This window comes from Leptonychotes weddellii, chromosome X, assembly GCF_054177405.1.
Source record: "Leptonychotes weddellii isolate Sample4059 chromosome X, ASM5417740v2, whole genome shotgun sequence".
Classification (NCBI taxonomy): domain Eukaryota; kingdom Metazoa; phylum Chordata; class Mammalia; order Carnivora; family Phocidae; genus Leptonychotes; species Leptonychotes weddellii.
Window position 1 is genome coordinate 77,783,090 of NC_138385.1, and position 24,419 is coordinate 77,807,508.

At 37.9% G+C, this 24,419-nt stretch overlaps 1 pseudogene; it reads left to right on the forward strand.

Annotated features, from left to right (window-relative positions):
• Positions 1–2,116: 2,116 nt before the first annotated feature.
• Positions 2,117–24,419, forward strand: part of LOC102730986 (large ribosomal subunit protein eL6-like) — a 23,215-nt pseudogene continuing 912 nt past the window's right edge.

The following is a 24,419-nucleotide window of genomic DNA, read 5'->3' on the forward strand; positions in this document are numbered from 1 at the left end:
TAGTCATAACTGTCCCCATGTGAAAACAACGTGAATGTCTGTCAACAGGTGAATGGATAAACAACACGTGGAATATCCATATAATGAAATACTACTCGGCAATAAAAAGGAACAGATTATTGATACGCACAACAATATGAATACATCTCAAAATCATTTTGCTGAGTGAAAGAAGCCAGACACAGAATTGTACATGTTGTAGGAGTCCATTTGTGTAAAATTTTAGAAAAAGCAAATTAATCCACGGAGACAGAAAGTAGATCATCATTGTCCTGGGGCCAGGGGTGGAGGGAGGTATAGACTGCAAGGGATCCTAGGAAACTGGAAATATTCTGCAAAATCATTGTGGCAATGGTTTCATGAGTGTACACATTGATTAAAACTTTCTGAATTGCCTTATATTGAGGTCCTAGTCCCTCATATGATGGCATTTGGAGACAGGGCTTTGGGAGGTAACTGGAGTTTGATGAAGTCATGAAGGCAGGGTCGTCACAATGGGATTAACTCCCTTGTAGAAAGATACACCAGAGAGCTTGCTTGTTCTCTTTCTCTCTGCCATGTAGAGCATGGTAAGAAGGCAGCCACCTGCAAGCTCTCACCAGAACTGACCATGCTGGCACTTTGATCTCAGCCTTCCAACCTACAGAACTATGAAAAATAACTTTCTGTTGTTTAACCCACCCAGTCTGTGGTATTTTGCTATGGCAGCCTGAGCTAATGTATCATGCATAATCAGTGAAATGCAAACTAAAATGACTCTGAAGTACAACTGCATACCCATCAGATTGGTATACATACAAACGGTTTTGTAAAGATAGTAACAGACAAACTCCTAAAGAGCAATTAGGCAATATCTTTAAATGCTGAAGATTTTCATCCCCTGGGACCCAGGAATTTAACTCTGTGATCAATTATCTAAGAAACTCCTGCACACAGGCACAAGATCTATGCAAAAAAAAAAAAAAAGTTTGCTGCAACCTTTTTTGATGTGGCAATATATTTGAAACAACATAATAGTTCTTCAAAAAGAGTGATTAAACAGTGCTATGTTTGTATCATGAAATTTTATGCAGCAATAAAAATAAACTCTTTAAACCCATTCCCGTCAGTGGAGAACCATCTCCAGAGGCCAGTGACAACAACCTTCGCTTATTGCTCCTTTCTTCAGATTTATCCTCAGTGCCAAGTATTGTTAGGAAAGTGTGTGGGAAAGGTTTTCACATAGAATCAAAGGAATTTCATTTTGATTATGGCCTGTCCTACCTACTAATTTCTTGGCCACAAATAGTTTGTTAAATTATTCTGTATCTCTGGCCTTACAGGGACATGATTTTCTGTTACCTACAAGTGATGAGAGAAGTCGTGAAGCCTGCCCAAACTCCCAGCATATGTTGTTTTATGGCACTTCACTTTACTGCACTTTGCAGATAATATGTTCTCACAGACTGAAGGCTTTCGGCCACCCCCAGGTCAAGCAAGTCCAACAGAACCGTTGTGTCACATTCTGTTAATTCTCACAGTATTTCAAACTTTTTCATTATTGTTATATTTGTTACAGTGACTTGTGATCCGTGATCTTTGATATTACCATCATAATTGTTTTGGGGTGCTACGAACTGTACCCATATAAGATGGCAAACTTAGTCAAGAAATGCTGTGTGTGTTCTCACTGCTCCATCGACTGGCCATTTCCCCATCTCTTTCCCTCTCCTTTAGCCTCCCTATTCCCTGACACACAACAATACTGAAATTAGGCCAATTAATAACCCTACAATGGCCTCTACGTGTTCAAATGAAAGGAATAGCTGCATGTCTCTCAGTTTAAATAAAAAACTAGACATGATTTTAAGTTTAGCGAGGAAGGTATGTCAAAAACCAAGATAGGCTGAAAGCTAGGCTTCTTGTGCCAGTTAGGCAAGTTGTGGATGCAAAGGAAGAGTTCTTGAAGGAAATTGAGTGTTCCTCCAGAGCACTCCTCCTCCTTCCAGAAAGTGAAACTGCCTTCTTGCTGATATGGAGACAAGTTTCGGTGGTTTGGATAGAAGATCAAACCAACCACAACATTCACTTAAACTGAAGCCTGACGCAGAGCAAGGCCCTGACTCTCTTCACTTCTATGAAGGCTGAGCGAGATGAGGAGGCTGCAAAAGAAAAGTTGGAAGCTAACAGAGGTTGGCTCATAAGGTGTAAGGAAAGAAGCCATCTTCGTAGCATAAAAGTGCACGGTGAAGCAGCAAGTCCTCATGGAGAAGCTGCAGCAAGGTATCCAGAAGATCTAGCTAAGATAATCAGTGAAGGTAGCTACGCTAAACAACAGATTTTCAGTGTAGATGAAATTGGAAAAAGATGTCATCTAGGACCTTCATAGCTAGAGAGAAGAAGTCAATGCCTGGCTTCAAAGTTTTAAAGGACAGGCTGATTTCTCTTGTTAGGGACTAAGGCAGCTGGTGACTTGAAGTTGAAGACAATGCTCATTTACCATACCAAATATGCTAGGGCAATTATTCTTAATCTACTCTGCCTCTGCTCTATAAATGGATGAGCACATTTGTTTACACATGGTTTACCGAATATGTTAAGCCCATTGATGGGACCTGCTGCTGAGAAAAAAAGATTCCTTTCAAAATATGACTGCTCATTGCCAATGCACCTGGTCACCCAAAAGCTCTGATGGAGATGGACAACAAGATCAATGTTTCTATGCCAGATAACACCACACCCATTCTGCAGCCCATGGATCAAGGAGTAATTTTGACTTTCAAGTCTTATTATTTAAGAAATACATTTTGTAACGCTATAGTTGCCATAGATGGTGATTCCCCTGATGGATCTGGGCTAAATAAATTGAAAACCTCTGAAAAGGATTCACCATTCTAGATGCCATGAAGAACATCTACGATTCATGGAAAGAGGTCAAAATACCAGCATGAACAGGAGTTTGGGAGAAGTTGATTCCAACCCTCATGGATGAGTTGGAGGGGTTCAAGCCTTCGTGGAGGAAGTAACTGCAGATGTGGTGGAAACAACAAGAGAACCAGCATTAGAAGTGGAGCCTGAAGATGGGACTGAATTGCTGCAATCTCTTGATGAAATTTTAATGGATGAGGAGTTGCTTCAGATGGATGAGCAAAGAAAATGGTTTCTTGAGATGGAATCTACTGCTGAAGATGCTGCGAAGATTGTTGAAATGCCAACAAAGGATTTAGAATATTTCATAAACTTAGTTGATAGAGTAGCAGGAGAGTTTGAGAGGACTGAATCCAATTTGAAAGAAGTTCTGTAGATGAAATGCTATCAGACAGCATCGCATGCCACAGAGAAATCAAGGAAGAGTCGACTGATGCAGCATTCTTCATTTTTGTCTTATTTTAAGAAATATCCACAGCTACCCCCACCTTCAACCACCACCACACTGACCAGTCAGCAGCCATCAACATTGAGGCAAGAGCCTCCATCTGCAAAAAGCTCAGACAATGGTAAGCCTTTTCTAGCAATAAAGTACTTTTTAAATTAAGGCATGTACATTGTTTTTTTAGAATACTACTGCACACTTGATAGACTACAGTACAATGTAAACCTAACTTCTATATGCACCAGGAAAACAAAAAATTCATTTGACCCACTTTATTGTGATATCCGTTTTACTGTGGTGGTCTAGAACTGAACTCCCGATATCTCTGAGCTATGCCTGTATTTCCACTGAGTTTAGTGGGATGGTGATAGAGAAAAATTTGCTTTAATGATTACAATCTATGAGTCCCATCTGATCAATGTCCTCATTACCAATATATTTTCAATCCAAATGTTATGAAAACATAAAGGGTAATAGTGTATTATTTTTCTTGTTGAAGTCCTATGATGTTTGAATGAGTTTGGTTTACTATTATTCAAAAGATTGTGCACCACAATGTGAATATACTTAACATTACCAAACCACGCACTTAAAAACAGTTAACATGGTAAATTTTATGGTATGTGCTTTATTCCACAACTTAAAAAAGAAAACCCTGAGACCTGCACACTAAAACATGTGCATTATGTTATACATAAATTATACAACAGTAAGTAGATTTTTAAAAAATCTTATGAACTGAATACTTTAAATGGATAGTTTATTGAACATAAATTATACCTCAATAAAGTCAAAAAACATTAAATTCAGAAGTCGTATTGAATCCTTTGCAATTGCTCACACATGTCATGTTCTCTCATGCCTCGGTGTCCTCATACATAGTCTTTCTTCTCTTAGGATGTGCACTGCCCCCCCACCCCAACTATCCAGCTTTGCCTGGCTAACTCTTCTTCTTTTAAAATTAGTTCTAGGGGTGCCTGGGTGGCTCAGTCAGTTAAGCGTCTGCCTTCGGCTCAGGTCATGATCCCGGGGTCCTGGGATCGAGCCCCACGTCAGACTCCTTGCTCAGCGGGGAGTCTGCTTCCCCCTCTCCCTCTGCCCCTCCACCCCGCTCTGCTCGCTTATCTGCTCTCTCTCCAATAAATAAATAAAATCTTTTTAAAAATAAGATAAAATTAGTTCTAATGTCTGCTGCCTCTGGAAAATATTTTCTCAACCAAATGTGAGCTAGGTACCCTCCTAATTGTTCCCATAGCATTCTATGTTGAACCCATTCAACACATGGAGAAAGAATATCATAAAATGCTCCTGTTTCCAGTATCAAGGTCAGAGTGGTGAGTTCCCTTCAGAGTCCCAATAGCCTGGCTACTGAGAGATCTCCTAGAGTATCAGTCATGACTCTGGTAAAAATATCTCAAGGGTTTCATCCTTAGCCCAGGCTCAGAAACGTGATCCTTGTCAGCACACTAAAAGTAGATCAGGATCTGTTGACATTAAACAAGTTCACAGACATAATAAGGAAAAAACTCTCCCAGAAGCCAAAATACTGCAAATCCAGACAACCAGCAAGTTTTCCTTTGCAGGCCAAAAACTGTCTTCAATTCACACTTAGGACATGGGCAAAAACCACTTGCTCAAATAGGAAATTCTATATTGCTTTAGCAACAGAAGTGGGACCCATAAGTAGAACTCACAGGTATTAGATGTATGCTCATTAGTACCATGACAGTAGTTCAAAAATGGGATGGACTATCTCAAATATTATACGCATTTCCTGTCACTGGAATGGCTGGAAATAGTTGATTGACCCTCTGCCATGAAATGGCAGATGATGTCAACCACACTAATGTAAAAGGGACTTAAGGTCATTAAAGTTCCAAGTTTCAGACTCTATGCATTTTCCCATCTCACATCCTAGCACATAGATGTTCATGAGATGCTATATGCTAATCTATGGTACAAAATAGCATTTTGTTCCATTGATTGATATTTCTGTACTTTCTACGTCTCAGCTGCTGCAACCTTTCTAAGTTTCTTCATCTGTAAAATACCTTTCTTGAAAAATTGGGGGAAATTTAAATAAGATAATACATATCAAGCATGTAGTTTATATTAAATATTTAATAATTATTAATTCTCTTACTGCTCAGTTTATACATGAAAGACAACTGATGAGTAGAACATCCAGATATCAATTTCAAGTACTTCTCACTCTGGTTTCACAAACTCCCAAAGACCAAGAGCCCTTTGAAGTTGGGTCAGTGTTATTCATCTTTGAATATCTAATGCCAAGCTCAATGCCAAGAACTTACTGGCTCTCAATCCTGTTTGCTAAATAATTAAGTGACCCAGGAGATCTTGGTTGGGTGCCTTTCCCTAAAAGATCTGGATGGTTCTTCAACTCAAGCAGCTCATTTTTTCCACTGGGTAGTTCAACAATAACAAGAAAAACAAAAGCCAGCCAGGAGGCCTTGTGAAGAATCTGGGTAGTGAGAAGAGTTATACAGTCAAAGTGGATCTATCAAGCTCAAGGGAAGTAGGGAAAAGGAAGAAATAGATTAAATTCAGGAAAGAGGGCAAAGTCATTCTCTGTAATTGTAATCACCAAACAATCACACATCTGTGAAGCATTAGTCACCTGTGAAAATACTGTGAGTCATACTATCCTTTATGACAGCATGTAAAGGGTTGCATTTTATGGAGCTGAAGCTCAACCTGACATATTTACAGTACAACCCCACATCACGTCCTCTCTGGTTATTGCAACAGTGCCTAGAGTTCAGTCTGAGATAGGAAAGACTACGTCGATGAAGTGAAAGCAGTATAAAATGTCAGAGGAGATCAAAAGAGATAATGCATCTGAAAATGTTCCCCAAACTAGATATGTTATTTAAAGCTAAAGTGATATTCTTATTACCTGAGCCCATCAAGACACACAGAACTGCATGGTGCAGGTTCACACTTGTTTCACATATTTGTTCAAGAAATAATAATAATGATGAAGAGCTAATTTGATGGATGACACTGATAAGTGATTTTCCTTAATTATAAGCCATTACAGCTCCATACAAAAGTTAAATACAAAATTTTTTAAAGATGATATTTTCTAGCATATATACTTGATATGAAAAGAACTATAATAGAAGTCATTGCAATTCATATTTAGATATATCTAATAAAGAAATATAGAGGCTTTCGTTGTTATTCATGTGATAGGACTTAAAATTAGGCAGGCTGTCAGTATATCAGTTCTAGTATGGAAATCAAAGACACATCAATCAATCAAGAAGCAAATTATGGAGCATTTATAATGGCTCCTTCATCCTGGGGTCTCTGGGAAGTTTAAAGAACTATAGGCTATAGAATTAACTTTCAAGTAGTTTATATTAAGAGTTCAGAATAATACTGTATTGCTTTCACTTTATTAATGTTGTCTTTCCTACCTCAAACTGAAAATAACAGTGCACATAAGTGCCAAATTGTACTATCGGGAAAGACTGGAAGAATTCAAAGTATTTTGTCTAGGAAGGTGAAACACCCATTCTCACCATTCAACAAATTAGAATTGTTTAGGATTAGGTTGCACTAACTATTCCAGTTAAGAAAGACTGCGGTCTAGAGGTTCAAAGTATGGTACTTCAGCCAGATTGCATAGGTCTAATTCCCAGTTAGCTTGTTATCTATGTGTCCTTGGCCTTATTATTTAAACTCTTGATGCCTCAGTTTCTTCACCTGTAAAATGAAGATGACATTACATACCTCTTTGAGTTATAATGAGTTAGTATTTGTGAAGAATTTACAACAGCATCTGCTCCATAAGTATCACATATGTGTTTTTCACATGAGAGGGAAAAAAGCATTAGACTCTGATTGTCTTTTTTAAAAATTAAAAAAAATATATTTTATTTACCCATTTCAGACAGAGAGAGTGAGAGAGCATGAGCGCGGTTAGGGGCAGAGGGAGAGGGAGAGGGAGAAGCAAACTCCCCGCTGAGTGGGGAGCCCAACTTGGGGCTCGATCCCATGACCCTGAGATCATGAGCCGAGCCAAAGGCAGGTGCCCAACCAACTGAGCCACCCAGGCACCCCAAGACTCCAATTATCTGAATAAGAAGTTCAATTATGCCAACCAAGTAACAAAGTTATAAGACAAATATAGTCAAACTGACAAATCACAGAGCTGAAGAGAATTTACTTCAATAGCGGAATAGAATTGTTCAACTTGTTACAACTAATTACCTACATAGATGATAAAGTACAAAAAGTGATTATGGCACAGTGGAGAATATTCAGACACTGGAGTGAGAAGGCTCGGGTTTCGAATCCTATCTCTATCACTTATTATCTAGGTAAGCTTGCACAAGTTACTTCTCTGTGTTTTAGTTTATTAAAATAAGAAAAAGTACAGATCCTATATTGTAGGGTTGTTGTATATATTAAGTGAGTTAATATTTTTAAAGTACCTAGAACAATGCTCGGCATTTTTACTGTTATTATTTTTTAAATTATAGGTTCTATGGCCAGATACCTACTAGGGTACTATAAAGATTAGAAATTAGATTAGCAAGTATAAATAAAATTAAAATGTTGTAGATAATATTTACATTATATCTACCTATCAAATTGCTAAGCTAAACCACAAAGTGTCATGGAATTATTGGAGTGATAACCACCATTAATATTTGTGGGACCTTAAAGATACCAGAGTGACTCTCCTGGTTTAGTCCAAGTTTGGTTCCTTTTCTGCTCCATAATCATGATGGATCCTTTTAAAAACATAAACAAAAGCATGCTGCTTCCCTGGTTAAATCCATTCAGTGACTCCCCATCTCTCACTCCCCAAACCCAGCCCACGCCAAATGGCAAATTAAATATTCTTTACCATCATATATAGTAATCTCTCTGAGAATTATTTTAATTTTCTCTATCTTGCTCTACTTCCAGTGTTGTTTTTCTGCCCTTAATCTGACTCTACAAATCAGTCTTTCCGAGCCCCAGACCTGTTTACTCTCCCTAGAATCCTCCTCCTCTGAAGTTCTAGACTAGGTTAGGTCTCTGTTAACATAGGACACCTTGTACTTCTCTTTTCTTAACATTTATTATATTTGCAGTCAATAGTTTAGCATCTTTCTTCTTACTAGTACATAAAATATGTGAGGATAGGAACTGTTTTGTTTTACTTAGTTAACAATACAGTGAAATATTGGTTTCGGGAGAATTTGTTTTGTTCAATGTTGAATTCCCAGTAGCTAACATCATTCCAGGCATATCAGAGGGAATCAATAAATATTTACTGAAGTATGGAAGGGAAGTAGAAAAACAACCTATTAAGGCACTAGCCACATTTTTCCTTACCTAACCCTATCTCCTAGTTGATCCTACACCCTCAACACATATTTCACCATTATCACTGAACTTCGAAAACCAGATCTTTTTTGTTGTGCCTATGACCCAAACTCTCTGCTCCTTATCATCTGTACCAATGGACAAAAACCACAAAGCCCTGACTTTTGGTCTAACTAACTGTGTAAGATAATGGACAGATCCCTTCCTCCCCTGGTCCTCAGAGTCCTCACCTATACCATGAGGGAATATGATTGGATGATATTTACACTCTAGCATTCAGAAATTCTGTCAAACATTCACCTCTGCAGCACCCCATTTTGTGACAATTTGCCCCAGTAAACAATGGTGTGCCAAAGCCAGCTTTTATGGGCTCACTGGAGTCAACGGTGGACTTCCCTTCTCAACCTTGAGTTCAGTGATACCATATTGGTAGCTTGAAATCAGCCAGAGTAGGGTTACATAATACCACGGTAATCTACAAAAGCTATAAATGGAGTTTCTGGGAGGAGCTGGTTGTTAAACATTTACCAGGACACCCACTGACTATAAACTCCAGCAGCTACCATGGAACAGTAAACAGCTCTAGATTAAAAATTAGCATTAGTGCTATATGGAGCAAGAAGTATTGATGTGGATAGTCTATAATTGGACATGGAACACTAAAAAGAGGGAAAAAAACAGGTTTTGGGTGGTGTATTTTAGTTTAAGATTATCTCAAGGCAGACTCTGAGACAGGGCTTTGAGTGAAATTGGGAGATGATCCAGGGGAACACTAGTGGTGAGTCGGAGAAGGGAAGAAAACCAGTGCAAGGTACATTAATGAGCTGCTTTCAGCTATGGGCAACTGAGGCTCAGTTCCACTGGAGATATATAGGAGACTGTGTAGAACATGCCTCAGAATTGTTTCAACTAAAAGTGAGGGAGCTGAGGTATTTACCCACAAACTCCTACTTATCATTGATTGAGCTGCTTCTATGGGCTTTACGTCATAGATTTTTTTTTTTTTTTTTTTTTTTTTGGCTATCACTATATTCCAAAGCACACATCTATAGCCAGGAAAAGTTCCCAGAGAATCACACATGCTTACAATAAGAAACCTTTGGCCCATAGAGGAATAGTAAGTATCGAGGTGCTGTGGGTGAAGCATCAACAGTATCTGCTAAGGAAGGATAATAATATGACAAAGAAATTAATGGCATTGACTCAGCATTGGAGAAGATATTTGACCAGGGATATTCAGCCTCAGATTGCTCTTTTCCAACAAAAAACCAAGATGTATCATCGTATCTCTGTACCATCCCACTAGAGTGGAGACTGCGGTCATTCTCCAGTAACCCACTGCAGGTTATTTTGAAGGGCAGTGAGCTTCACTACATTCAAACATTAACAAATTTGCATAAGAGAATGTTAAGAAAAGTGTAGCTAGAACAATAAAATTACAGTTGGAAAAACTCTGGAATTCAAGTTTGAACTCTAAGCAATTACAGTTAGAAAGAATGAGAATCCTCTAAAACTGAGATAAAATCCTTTATATGCAGAAATGAACAGTCTGTGGGGTGGGGGGATGGTGTGTTCAGAGCACAGGATTAATAGATGACTTAGAACCCAGATGACTAAAAGAGAAGAAAATTCTAAGATGAACCAAAGAGACATTTCTCTTATATTTTGTTGGTTACACCCATTTCTTGTACAGTATAATTGGATGCTAATACTAGGACCATGCTCTACATTACATCTAATTTGTTATATCTAGATTTTTCTCAAACTATGTAGTGCATACTATTTTGTTTATCCCACATGTGTTTATGTTTTTCAACTTAATCCTTCAATTATTATTATAAAATCTTAAAGGAATTCCTTCAAGTATTAACAAAACCTTTGGATCCAACCAACAACTGAGGTCTGGATTCTGGTGTCCAAAGGAGAAGAGATGAATAGCACTGTTATAAAATAGTTCTTGAACAAGGCCTGTCCTGTTATTAACCCACAACTGAGAGAAGAACCAAGAATGGATGTGGGGCAGATAATAGTGAACTGGATAATCTAAACATTGATCTACTTTCATTCATAAAGAAGTTAAATACATAAGTTCTATGGCAGCATTTCTCAAAATGTGGTTCAAAAACCCCTAGAGATCCCCAAGACCCTTTCGGTAAGTCCATGAGGTCAAAACTATTTTCATAATACCAAGATTTTATCTGCCTTTTTTACCCTCACTTTCTCATGAGTGTACAGTGGAATTTTCCAGAGGCTATATGACCTGCAATGATGCCATCATTCTGACAGCTAATGGAACATGTGTTTTTGTGTTATGTTTAAAGTTTTCTCAGCTTTAATTTCTAATCTGGTAAATATTGATGGATAGAACCCACATAAACAAAAGCTCTTTGAGGTCTTCAATCATGTTTAACAGGTCCAAGGCCAAACTGTTTGAGAATCACCGTTCTTTGAGGTCCTCAATCATGTTTAACAGGTCCAAGGCCAAACTGTTTGAGAATCACCGTTCTATGGTATTTTTCAGCAGGAGTATTGATGTAAGGCATCTACTACAAATAAAGATTAGATAACTTTAGGAAACAGTGGAATATATTGAACTCAAAACATTTCAGAGATAGAAGGGCCTTTAGTTGTTATCTAATCATCATTTCAGCAGGTGAGGAAAGTGGCATTCAGAGATATTTGTGCTCCAACATACATAGGTAGCTAATGAAAGGGCAAGATTAAAACACAGAACATTTAAATGCTTAGCAGTTTTTTACTTTGTTTTGTTTTGAATCTTACAAAGTCCTGTCACAGACTGTCTATTTCATCTTTTAACCTTCAGGTGGAACCATACATATGTGCTCGGGACATGAGAATGAATCAGAAAAAACGTTCTAAATCAACTGACACATTCTGAATCAGAAAGGTGTCCAAAGGAGAAGAGATGAATAGCACTGTTATAAAATAGTTCTTGAACAAGGCTTTAATGAATAATCATTTAATGAAATTATTATCTCTCAAGTTCCCTCTCCTATTATTTAGTCAAGAAGCTGAGTCAATTCATTTCAAAGCAACATAGGGAGGTATCCCATTAAAGTAACTGCAAAGAAACTGATCTTGTCACTCATCCCAAGGTCATCTTATCAGATTCCTCTTCTTACTCCTGCAGAAGACACTTCCTAAATTCCCCAAATGTCTTCCTAACATTTCTGCTAAACTGCAAAGGTAGCTTCATTGACAAAACAATGGCAGCATATGACTCATATCCCAATAACAGATATAATATTGCTTTATGAACAAGAATGGATGACACAAGGTAATGATTATTATAATATGTTCTGTTTGGCTCAAAAACTGGCCCCAGATCCATTTCTGAGGCATTCTCGGGGTTTTTGTGAGACATTATGAGGTAGTGATTAAAAGTACTCATTCCTCCATCAAAGAAAGGTAGGTTCATTCCCTGTCTCTACCACTTATGGGCCATGTGACCTTTGGCAAGGAACCTAAGCATATAAGCCTCCAATTTCTCAAATGTATAAAATGGAGGTGATAACAGAACTTTCTTCACCAAGTTGTAAGGATTAAAGAAGATAAATGCAATATGAGGCACATAGAAGACAGTGAATGATATTCAGTTACCTTTGGATATTCCTCTTATCACCATCCTAAGTATTAGAATGAATGCATCACCACAACGCCAGACTTCAGAGACTGGTGTGGTAAAGAAGGAAGGTGCTGAGAAATTCTCAAAGATGATGGGTGCGATATTGAGAAAGGGCGCAAAACACAAGAACTCCTCAGTCTTGGGATAACATAAGAAGCACCAGTCCTGGGATTAGAGAAAATGGGTTTGAAACTCATGCCTATCAGAAAAATTGGAGTTGAGAAGGGCAGGGATTTGGGTCTGTATTAGAACTGGAGTTGGGGGTGCCTGGGTGGCTCAGTCGTTAAGCAGCTGCCTCCGGCTCAGGTCATGATCCCAGAGTCCTGGGATCGAGTCCCACATCGGGCTCCCTGCTCAGCGGGAAGCCTGCTTCTCCCTCTCCCACTCCCCCTGCTTGTGTTCCTGCTCTCGCTGGCTCTGTCAAATAAATAAATAAAATCTTTAAAAAAAGAACTGGAGTTGGGAAAAACTGAGATACAACCTACAGATATTTTCAGGCTTTTTTTTTTTTTTCTTGTAAGACCCATCCTTCCCAAAGTGCTCCATTCTCTACCCAACTGCATATCCCGCTTCCAGTTTCTGTTTATAAAGCCTAAGGTAAGCAAATAGATGAGGTATTAGCTGATTAGGAGGGACTTGGCCCTGTGGCATTTGTATTTCACACCAGGCTCAGGAGGACAAACAGCTTTCATGCCCAAAGGACTGTCTTTCTAAAGGGGAAATGTCAGGCTAAATATCACATCATAACACTTTCTGTAATATCTTGAGCAAGTTGTAAAAGCCATTTGGTATTACTTACTGAGAAATAGGATATGTAATGACTAACTTTGCCTGAAAAAATAACTGCATGTATATTCAAAGACAATAAACTCAGTGCCTTACTTTTTAGCAAGGATACTGTGCCATATTTCAGACCCCAAGGACTGACAACACTTAATTCAGATGAAGGTCAATTTACAACTGAACCTTCCTAGATGGAGCCAGGCAATGACTACAGTGTGCTGTTTCAGTGAAGGGATACCTGCATTCTCTCTGCCACTGATCATATATGTGGCCTTGGGCAAGATACTTAGCTTCCTAATTCTGTTCCCTCGTCTATAAATTAAGCATCATGATAGTACCTGCCCTCACAGGTTTGTCCTGAACGTTACATGAGATAATACATGTTGGCCTTTAGTACAGTGACTGACATATACCAACAGATACGAATTATTTTTATTATCAGGTCAAAGAACAGATTCTAAGAAGACAACCTTAACCAACTGGTCAAAATTAAGCTGTCCATGACACTGACACTGGTTCTATGTATCAATAATAGACAACTAACAAAGTAAGAAAAGTTGCTTAGATTTTACAAATATAACACCAATTACACTCATATAGGTAAAAGATTTAACACTCTAATTTCCATATTCTGTTTATTTTAACCCAACAACTATATTTGGATGTCTATTATGTGCCCAGTGTTAGCACATGAGAACACAGAAGAAGACACTGTCCTTGCCCTCAAGAAGCTCATAAGTTACTAGATAACTATGCAAACAAATAATTACAATGTATTACGTATATCCAGTGACAGAAATATATATGAGATACAGACTTAGCACAGAGAACAGAGGAAACAATATGGTGAAGATGAGTTATTTATAAAGTCTTCACAGCTCAGAAATTTACATATACACTAGGGAACTAGAGAGTTCAGAAACAGAACCCCATCCCCCCACACACACGCACACGCACGCATGCATGCACACTCAACTGATTTTCAACAAATGTGTCAAATTAATTCAGTGGGAAATGGATAGTCTTCGACAATTGGTGCTTGAAGAATTGGATACCCATACGGAAAAAAAAAACTCTCAAATGTTGCATTATACTATATATAAAAATTAACTGGAAATGAGTAGTAGTCTTAAAAACGAGTGCTAAAATTATAACACTTCTAGAAAAACACATAAAAGAAAATCTTTGTGACTTTGGGTTAGGCAAACAGTTCTTAGAGCACAAAAAGCATGAACCACAAAAGAAAAAAACACTGATAAAATGTACCTCATCAAAATTTAAAATCTGTAGTGGTAAGAAGATACTCTTAAGAAAATGAAAAAGCAAGCCACACTGGAAGAAAATTACTTACAAAACATTTAGCTGATAAGGGATTTTTTTTTCTTTTTTCTTTTATTTATTTATTTGACAGAAAGTGACACAGCAAGAGAGGGAACACAAGCAGGGGGAATGGGAGAGGGAGAAGCAGGCTTCCCGTGGAGCAGGGAGCCCGATGCGGGGCTCGATCCCAGGCCCCCGGGATCATGACCTGAGCCGAAGGCAGACACTTAACGACTGAGCCTCCCAGGCGCCCCACTGATAAGGGATTTGTATCCAAAACGTCTTAAAAAAAAATCTTACAACTCAATAATAAGAAAACAATCAACTAACTTTTAAAAATGGGCAAAAGGTTTGAATAAATGCTTTACCAAAGCTACATGTATGGCCAATAAGCACAAGGCAACATGTTTAACACCATTATTCATTATGGAAAAACAAATTAAAACCATAACGTGAGGCCACCACACACCTACAGGAATGGTTAAAATTAAAAAGACTGACCATCCCATATGCTAGCAATCAAATTTTCACACTTTGCTGCTAGGAATTAAAAATGGTACAGCCACTTTGGAAAACAATTGGGCTGTTTCTTTTAAAGCTAAACCTTACAGTACCATAAGGCACAGAACCCCACTAGGAGGTATTTATCTAAGAGAAATGAAAGTATATGTCCATGGAAATACCTGTATTCCAATGATCATAACAGCTTTATGCAAAATAGCCCCAAACTGGAAACAACCCAAATGTCCATCTACCAGTGAATGGATAAACACAATGTAATAGATCTATACGATAGAATACTACTCAGCAATGAAAAGGAACAAACCACTTATGCAAGTAACAACATGGATGAATCTCAAAAGCATATGCAGTGAAAGAAGCCAGACACAAACGATCACATACAATGTGATTCCATGTATATAAAATTCTAGAAAAGGCAAAACTATGATGAAAGAAAGCAAATCAGCAGTTACCAGGGGCTGGGGTGAAGAGGATTGACTGCAAATTGGCAGGAAGGGCCTTTCTGAAGTAATGGCCATGTTCTATATCTTGTTCGTGGTGATTAAATAACTGCATACATTTGTTGAAACTCATCTAACTGTACAATTTAAATTTTATTGTATGTAAAGTATACTTCAGTGAAGCTGCTTTTTTAAAACAATCATTTATGGGTTCCATCTGAAGAAACTATTCAATTGTCTAATTTTCTTAAAAATGCAAATTTTAGGGTACTGAACCTTTAAGATGTACAATTCTTCAAAAAGCAGCATTTAAGCTTCTCATAAAGCTGGTTATGAATAAGATCAGTGTAAACAGCCTTCAACATAGTCCTAAAATAAAAACCCATTGTTAAAAACAAGGGATTTATGAGCACTACTTCACTGTAATTTACAAAGTGAACCATTCTCTAGGTAAAAGAAATTCTCCAATTCAAATATAATAAAAATAGATGTATCTTAAGATAAAATTACATATCTAAATGAGAAAAATCTTAATTTAAGAAAACCTGATATATGAAAATTTGGACCTGCTCATTAAGTGATTATTTGCTTCATAAAAAGTTTCACACTCAATTTACTTTAACAGTAGACCTCTCTATTCCATTTAAAATGACCTAAGAACAGATTTTTAGGAAGGTGCCCCAAACTGTACTGAGTATAAACAAGAATCAGCAACTCTGAGCACTCCAGCTACAATTATATAATAATAATATATAATTTTATAAAATTATATAATAATAATGGGGAAAAGTAATCATAAATTTACTTACTTGAAATCTAAGCCCCTCCTGATTAGTCAGGAAATTACTGGCTAAAGATGAGGTTCAACTAAGAAGATATGAGCAATTCCCCTATACTTAAAAAATTCAAGGCCAGGATCTCTTAATCCTAACAAGGACAGAAACAAGTAAAAGATGTTAGCCTAATCATATTTTCCAGGATAAAGAAATACAGATGGTGGTAGAAGGTAATTCCAGTCATCCACCTCACTAATTTTGCAAATGCAGTAAATAGTTTGAATCCTTGTCTCTTGACTGCTAAAATCTGTTACATAAATTAAAAAAGAAGTCTGGAGAATTTAGGTATTTTTAAACAAATTTATTAACCAATTTATACTACTCCTCCAAGTTCCCTGGAAAGAGACCAATGTGTAATCAACAGTTTCTAAATAATCTATGCTATGGTGCCAAATGAATATAAATGTGATGTCAACAAAAAATATTACTCAATAAGTTATTTTTTTAAAGATTTTATTTATTTGAGAGAGAGAAAGAGAGCATGAGCAGGGGGAGCAGCAGAGGAAGGAGGAGAAGCAGGCTCCCCACTGAGCAGGGAACCCGACGTGGGACTTGATCCCAGGACTCTGGGATCATGACCTGAGCCAAAGGCAGACGCTTAACCGACTGAGCCACCCAGGCGCCCTACTTAATAAGTTATAATCTCATTTATTATTTTAAAAGTTTTCATTATATTCTTTGATTTTTTATAACCATGTTGTGAGGTATATAAGAAAAAACTGTACCCCAATTTCAGATAGGGAAAGACTCATTTGCCCTGGATCTCATATTGCATTTGTTATAAAGGGATTCCATGTTCTTTATACTATGCCATAAAATATTTCCAGCTATTGCTAAGACTTTGTTTCAATGACCTCTAAGACTTTCAGTATCACTGAATAAAGGTTTATTTGTTACAGTTTTGATAAATCTCTTTTTCTCATATGGCACAATGACCTGAAACTTGGAAACCTGAACTTACATCCTGACACTTAACTAGTTACATGGACTTGATCAATTCCAGTGAGCTTCATAGTGATACTGACCAAGAGGGCTTTGCACATAATGTGGCTGTAACGTCCATCTGTGTGTATGTAGTGGGGCTTCGGAAGGGAGAGGATAACTATCAGAAACATAACACAACATGAAACACACTACATGGAATCAGCTTTGCAAATTGTGAAACATCTGCTAAGGTTCAGTTTACTCCCCCATGGTCTGAGAATTACAAACTCTTAATCACAACAGAAATTCAAAGCAAAGATAAACTATAATGCAACCTCATGGAGAGGTCCACAATTACCATGACAAAACAACAAAACAACAAAAAAGCTCCCTTCTTGTTCTTGTTTATTTCTTCTTAAGATTTTGCTTTTGACTCTAAAACTGTTAAGTTTCCTTGAGGAGAACATCTTGTCTTCATTTGTGGGATCTCATTAAATTTCCAACCCTGGCTCAATCTGCCTTCTTCATATCCACATTCAGGACAACTGGAGAAAATCACACAGCCCTACGGACTGGTAATAAGACAAACTCATCGTCTACAAATCAGCTAGGCCCCAGAATCACCTGTGAACTCTTTTCCTCTGCTTTGGTCAGTTCCTGGAGCCAGTGCCTTCAGTGACTTTTCCAGTGCTGCTCTCAGGCTCACTACTCAGGCCCTGATGTCCTGCCTCTCAGAAGACAGCTTTTCCTCTCAATGTCCTTCCCTTCCTTTAACTTCTCCAGGTCCACTCTCAGCCGCACCTCCTCACTAGGATCAAATGTCCTTCCTCCTTTTTAAATCTAGTCTCTTCATCTCTTTGTCCTTGATCTCATCTCTCCTTCACAGCACTGTTCCAGCCAACATGCTCTTCTTAACTTCAATCTCTCCAGTTTTACCTATTCCTAAACCTTAGCCTATAAACAAGTCTAAAACACTCATACATGGCCATCAATCTACTGTCCTGTTTGTCTCTTTTCACATTTACTAAATTTATTGAAATGCTTGTCTACATCTTCTGTGTCCAACCCACCTTCTAGTCACTTCTCAAATTGCTGTAATCTGACTTTTACCCCACTGCTCTCCTGCAACTGCTATAATAAATCCCAACTGTCAAATACAAAAGGACTAGGTCAGTCTTTATATTCTTGCACCTGTTTACTGCATTTGAAGTTGTACTTAATTCCTCTTTCTTAAGACTTCCTGCTCTCTTGACATTTGTGCCTCTATAATACTCTCCAGTCTCCACTGTGGGTGGTATCAGTTGATTCTTTCTGCCTAGTACATCTTTCTTCATTCTTCTGATAACAAAACTTCCCTTTCTTTGTGGTTATGGTGGGGCTGGCAATCATAGCACCTGGCCACACAGACTGGTACAGGGATGAGCATGTGACTTATACTTAGCCAATCAGAGCCTTCCTCCAAGATTATTTTGTATTTGGGGTTATCAAGGAAAAGCTCTTTTCTTCCTTGGAGCTAAAAGAATATGAGCCTGGAGCTGCCTGAGACCATGGCTCTAGCCTCAAAGGCTCACCCAGCCTGACCAAAAAAAAGGCCAATATATAGAGTCTGAGAGGAAAAAAAAAAAAAACATGTTCAAATTCCTGGTTTCAGTCACACTCAAAGCCAGCTCTGACCCTGACTCTTCTGATATGATTATTTGATCCTTTAAATTCTCCTCTTTGGCGTAAGTCAATTCTTATTTGTTCTTCAGCTCCTCATCCATCATCTACTCCAACTTTCTATCCTCTTCTCATTCTATTCATTTCACTCTACATATGCTCCTTTGGATGATTTCAACTGGGCTCTGGCTTTCAAACTTTTCACTGTGTGCTGATGACTCCCAAGTCTTCATCACCACACCAGATCTCTCCCTGGTCTTTCACATTCAAGTATCAACTTGATGCCAAAAAAAAAACCTCACCTTGATTACTTACTACAGAATGACTATTAACCAGTTTTCCTCAGGTCAGTCTCAGGACAGGTTTACCCTTGTGGCATAATTATTAATAACAATCTTTCACATTTTCAAAAGTGTCCTGATTCGAATGATAAAGTACATGATCATCCTACCTCAAACTCAATGTTTTCTAAACTGAACCCATCATTATTCCTCCTATATCTCAGACAAACTAGAAGCCTAGAGTCATCCTTGACTCTTCCTCCTGAATCTGGCCTCCATGTTACAACCATCTCCAGTCTACGAACATTTCTCGAATTCACCATCTCCTCTCCTTTCCTACTGCCAAGGCCCTGGCCTCTTATCACTTCTAAAACACAGCAATAATCTCCCAACTTCCAGTCTTGTCCTCCTCATATCCATCACCCACATAGCCATCAGGGTGTTAAATTTTCAGCCCAAATTCTTTACCTATCTATCCATGCCCTTGGCCAAGACTTTGAAGTTCCCTCCACTAAAGGTAGAGTATACTTCCTTGCCTCTTCACTTTGGGCTTACCCATGTGGGTTGCTTTAACCAACAGAATGTTTAAAAATATAACTCAAGGGTGGGGGGATGGGATAACAGGGGATGGGATAACTGGGTAATGGACATTAAGGAGGGCACTTGATGGAATGAGGACTTGGTGTTATATGTAACTGATGAATCACTAAACTCTACCTCCGAAACAAAAAATACACTATATGTTAATTAACTGAATTTTAAATTAAAAAAGAGACGGCCAAATTAAGACTAATTTATTTGAAAATTAACTCAAGCAGGGGTTTGACGTACTATGTGATTGAAGTTGGGCTCTTGAGCTTCTGACTTTGCCACTAAAAGAACATCCCTGGGGCATCTGAGTGGCTCAGTTGGTTAAACGACTGCCTTCGGCTCAGGTCATGATCCTGGAATCCCAGAGTCGAGTCCCGCCCGCATCGGGCTCCCTGATCAGCAGGGCGTCTGCTTCTCCCTCTGACCTTCTTCCCTCTCATGCTCTCTTTCTCATTCTATCAAATAAATAAATAAAATCTTTTAAAAAAATTTAAAAATAAATAAATAAATAAAAGAACATTCCTTGGCTAGCCCATAGGCCCAAGAAAGAAGAGAGCTGGGTCAGCAAAAAGTAGACCCAATGTGCAACTTGGAGCCAAGTTCAGACAAGTCCAGCCTAGAACAATTAATCCCAACCAAAGGCAGAAGAATGAGGGAGAATAAATATGGTCGTTTTCAGCCATTGAATTTTGGAGAGATTTGTTATGAAAAATTAGCTGACTGACAGAATGTCCCCTCCTTATCTTAGATCATAGTACTGAATTAATCTAAAGTAGAAATCTAAAGTCATCCTTGATTCTTACACCTCACTCAGACCTTCACATTCCAACAGTCCTTAGGTCTTACGAATCTATGCGTTTTTTTGGTTTTTGTTTTTTAAATATTATTTATTTATTTATTTATTTGAGAGAGAGAGTGTGTGTGAGCCCAGAGGGGAGGAGAAAGGGGGAGGAGCAGAGGGAGAGGGAGAAGCAGATTCCCCGCTGAGGAGGGAGCCCAACACGGGGCTAGATCCCAGGACCCCGGAATCATGACCTGAGCCAAAGGCAGACGCTTAACCAGCTGAGCCACCCAGGCGCCCCACGAATCTATGTTTTAAATGTTTCTTGAATCCAGAGTCCATCTCTATTCCTGCTGACACTTCCTTGGTTCAAACTTTTACCTCTCTGATTCTAAACTACTGCAATAAATTGACCTGGTTTCCTTGTGTCTAGTCCTGTCCTCTTTAAGTACGTGATTCACATAGCCAACAAAACATCTTCCTATAAGGAACTTTGACGATTTCTGCCCATTTTAACTCTTCTCCCATCTTCTAAAAACCCTTTAATGAGTCTCCCTCACCTATAGAACAAAGTCAAACTTCCTTAACATATTAAACAAGACATTCATTGTCTGGCCCGTACTCATTACTCATCACTCCCCACTACCATCTTGCAATATACATTACAGCAATATTGCTTATAGTTTCCTAATACTTTTCCAGAAAGTATTCCCTGCCCCTTTACCTATCCCTGATTATGTGTTTCTCCTCTGTGCTTCCCACAATATACTGGACATATTCATTTGTCCTTACCCACACCATAATGACCTATTGCTCTCTCTCTCCCACTGGCTTTTTGAGGGAAGACCATCTTACTCATGTTTTAATTGAGAACTTGCTCTAGGGCACAGCTTGACACATAAAAGGTACTCAACAAATATTTAATGAGTAAATGAAGGAATGAGTGAATACTGTGGTAAAATACGTAAAACATATTTACATAAAATACATAAAACATGTTTATTAAAACACTCCTCTAATATTCTCTCCTCTTAACCTCAAATTATATAATTTCTTTCTTGCTATTAATACTTATGATTAAAAAATTACCATGAAATAAATCCATTTATTCACCTAGGCTCTTTAAGTAGATTTGATATCAGTGATATGACGGCAAGATAGTAAAATGATCAACCTAGTTGCCCCATTCAGAAACTTGGGATCCCACTTAGATTTCACACTTTCCTTTACCAATCAATTACTAAGTCCTGTGTGGTGGTTAATTTTAAGTGTTAATTTGACTGTGGGCCACAGGGCGTCCAGATATGTGGTTAAGCATTATTCTGGGTGAATCTGTGACAGGGTTTCTGAATGAGATTAACATTTGGATTGGTAGGCTAAATAAAGCAAATTGTCCTTCCCAATGTGAGTGGGCCACATCCAATCCCTTGAAGGCCTAAACAGAATAAAAGACTGGGTAAGAAAGAAGTCTCTCTCTGCCTGACAGTCTTCAAGCTAGAACATAAGGGTTCTTCTGCCTTTGGACGTGGACTGGAATCTACACCATCTGCTGTTCTGGTTCTCAAGTCTTTGGACTGAGAATGGAACTTCAGGGTACCACTGGCTCTTCAGGGTCTGGACTTCTCAGGCCCCACAGTCACATGAGCCAGTTCCTTGTAATAAAGCAAACACACACACATATATAGTAAAATGTATATTTTGTATATATGTGTATATATATACATTTACATAGATGCACATATAGACATATACATATATATAAAATACATATGTCTATGTCTCCTATTTGTTCTGTCTAGAGAACCCTGACTAACATATCTATAAATCCTATCCCCTAAAGAGCTTTAAAATCTCTCTTTCTCTTTATTTGCAAAAGCTCCAAGGCTGGGAGTTTGCATTTATTTTCACATCTAAGCAGTTATTTAGTAAGAAAAGAACTGGGCCTCTTAGATGCCATTTTTCTTTGGTGTATATTGATGTACCAAACTTTAAAACTTCTGGTTACTCACAATGATTTTTTTTTACTTTATGGATTCATAACTTGTTTTTTTCCTTTGAAAACTCTTCTACCCTCCCAGATCAGGTCAATTTCTACCTATTCCAATTTCTTCCATGGTTATTGTTTTGCTCAGGCTCTTTCCCAAGCTCTACTCAGCTTTGGTAATTCTTATAAACATATAATTAGTATTACATGTTGGAATACATAATATCCATCATGTATACCACTGATTAAACAATTCACAAACTTCAATACACCTGAAAATTACCACACAAAACCAAGGTATGTTTCCAAATATTTTTACACTCTCATACTCTTTCCCTTGTCAGAAAAAGTAGTTATTTTAGTCAAAAGTCAATATTCAGTACATGCTAAATTATTAACTTCTGCAATAAAACTATTCTTAAGTAAGCTATTCTTTATGACAACCAAATGAATACACATCACACACTAATACGGTAATTTCAATTCCTATTAGAGCCACCAAAATAGCAACCCACTGGTCTGAATTTCTTATAGGAAAGCATTACATACCTCCTGGTTACAAACAGATTTCTAAATATAAATTCTGACAACTGAAAGCATATACCAAAGCTTCAGAAAGGTAAAAGTAAATGAAGATCTACTCTGATTTACATGGTTTTCTGAAATGTAGTAATTCAAATATGTTATCAAATGATATTTGAAAGTCTTCCTACCTAAAACAGCTCCTCTGAAAATATTTTGGGCAAATAATTATTCCTTAAAATAAACAGAACACAGTAGTATGTTTTAAAATTACATTTGTCAAGTTTTCTCTAAGTAAGAAATAGAGTAGAGCATGTGCTAACAGAAAGTCACACCAGCATAAAACTTATCCAAGAGCAGGAGGATGACCAAAGCCGTAAATGGCATGTCTTCAAGTAGAGAGAAGGATGAAAGGCAAGAGAAAGATACCTATAACTCAATCTACTGAGAGACGTGTTCTAATTTTTTTTGAAGTTCCAACCTCATTAAAATGGCATTCCTCGAGGACTTAAAATGGGCATTGAGTGAAGACTTCCAAAAAATTCAAAAAAGGTTGGGATCATTAATAATCAATAGCCCAAAATAGTAATAAAAATCACTGCTCATATTTTTTTTTACAACAGATATTCTTTTCTAATGATCTGTACCTAAGAGCAGTCATAAAATTGATTTCCGTGCTCTAATCATTCAAACTACCATCTATACAGCAGGATGGATCCAGGGTGGAATTAGAAATCTGCCACAGTTCACATGTAATTAGGATATTAAATGGCAAAGAATAAATATAAACCAAACACTATATTTTTGTTTTCTTTCCATTTTTTATTCAAGTATAATTAACATACAGGGTAATGATAATTTCAGGTATACAATAGAATGATTCAACAATTCTATACATTTCTCAGTGCTCATCAAGGTAAGTGTACTCTTGCTCCTTCCCATCTTGCAAGGTGGCGGGTGAGAAAGTTGAGAAGTCAGATGCTAAGGAGAAGAAACCTGAAGCCAAGAAGGCTGACACTGGTGGCAAGGTTAAAAAGGGCAACCTCAAGGCTAAAATGCCAAAGAAGTGGAAGCCCCCCTGCAGGCGAAACCCTGTCCCAGTCAGAGGAATTGGCAGATTTTCCCCATCAGCCATGTATTCCAGAAAGGCTATGTACAAGAGGAAGTATTCAGCAGCTAAATCCAGGATTGAAAAGAAAAAGAAGGTTCTTGCTACTGTCACAAAACCAGTTGGTGCTGACAAGAATTGTGGTACCCAAGTGGTTAAACTTCGCAAAAGCCTGGGTTTTATCCTACTCAAGATGTGCCTTGAAAGATGTTGAGCGACAGTAAAAAAACAAAACAAAACAACAACAAACCCAAAAAAACAAAACGTTCAGTTGGCATGTGAGGAAACTGGAAATGGCATCACTCCTGGCACCATTCTGACCAT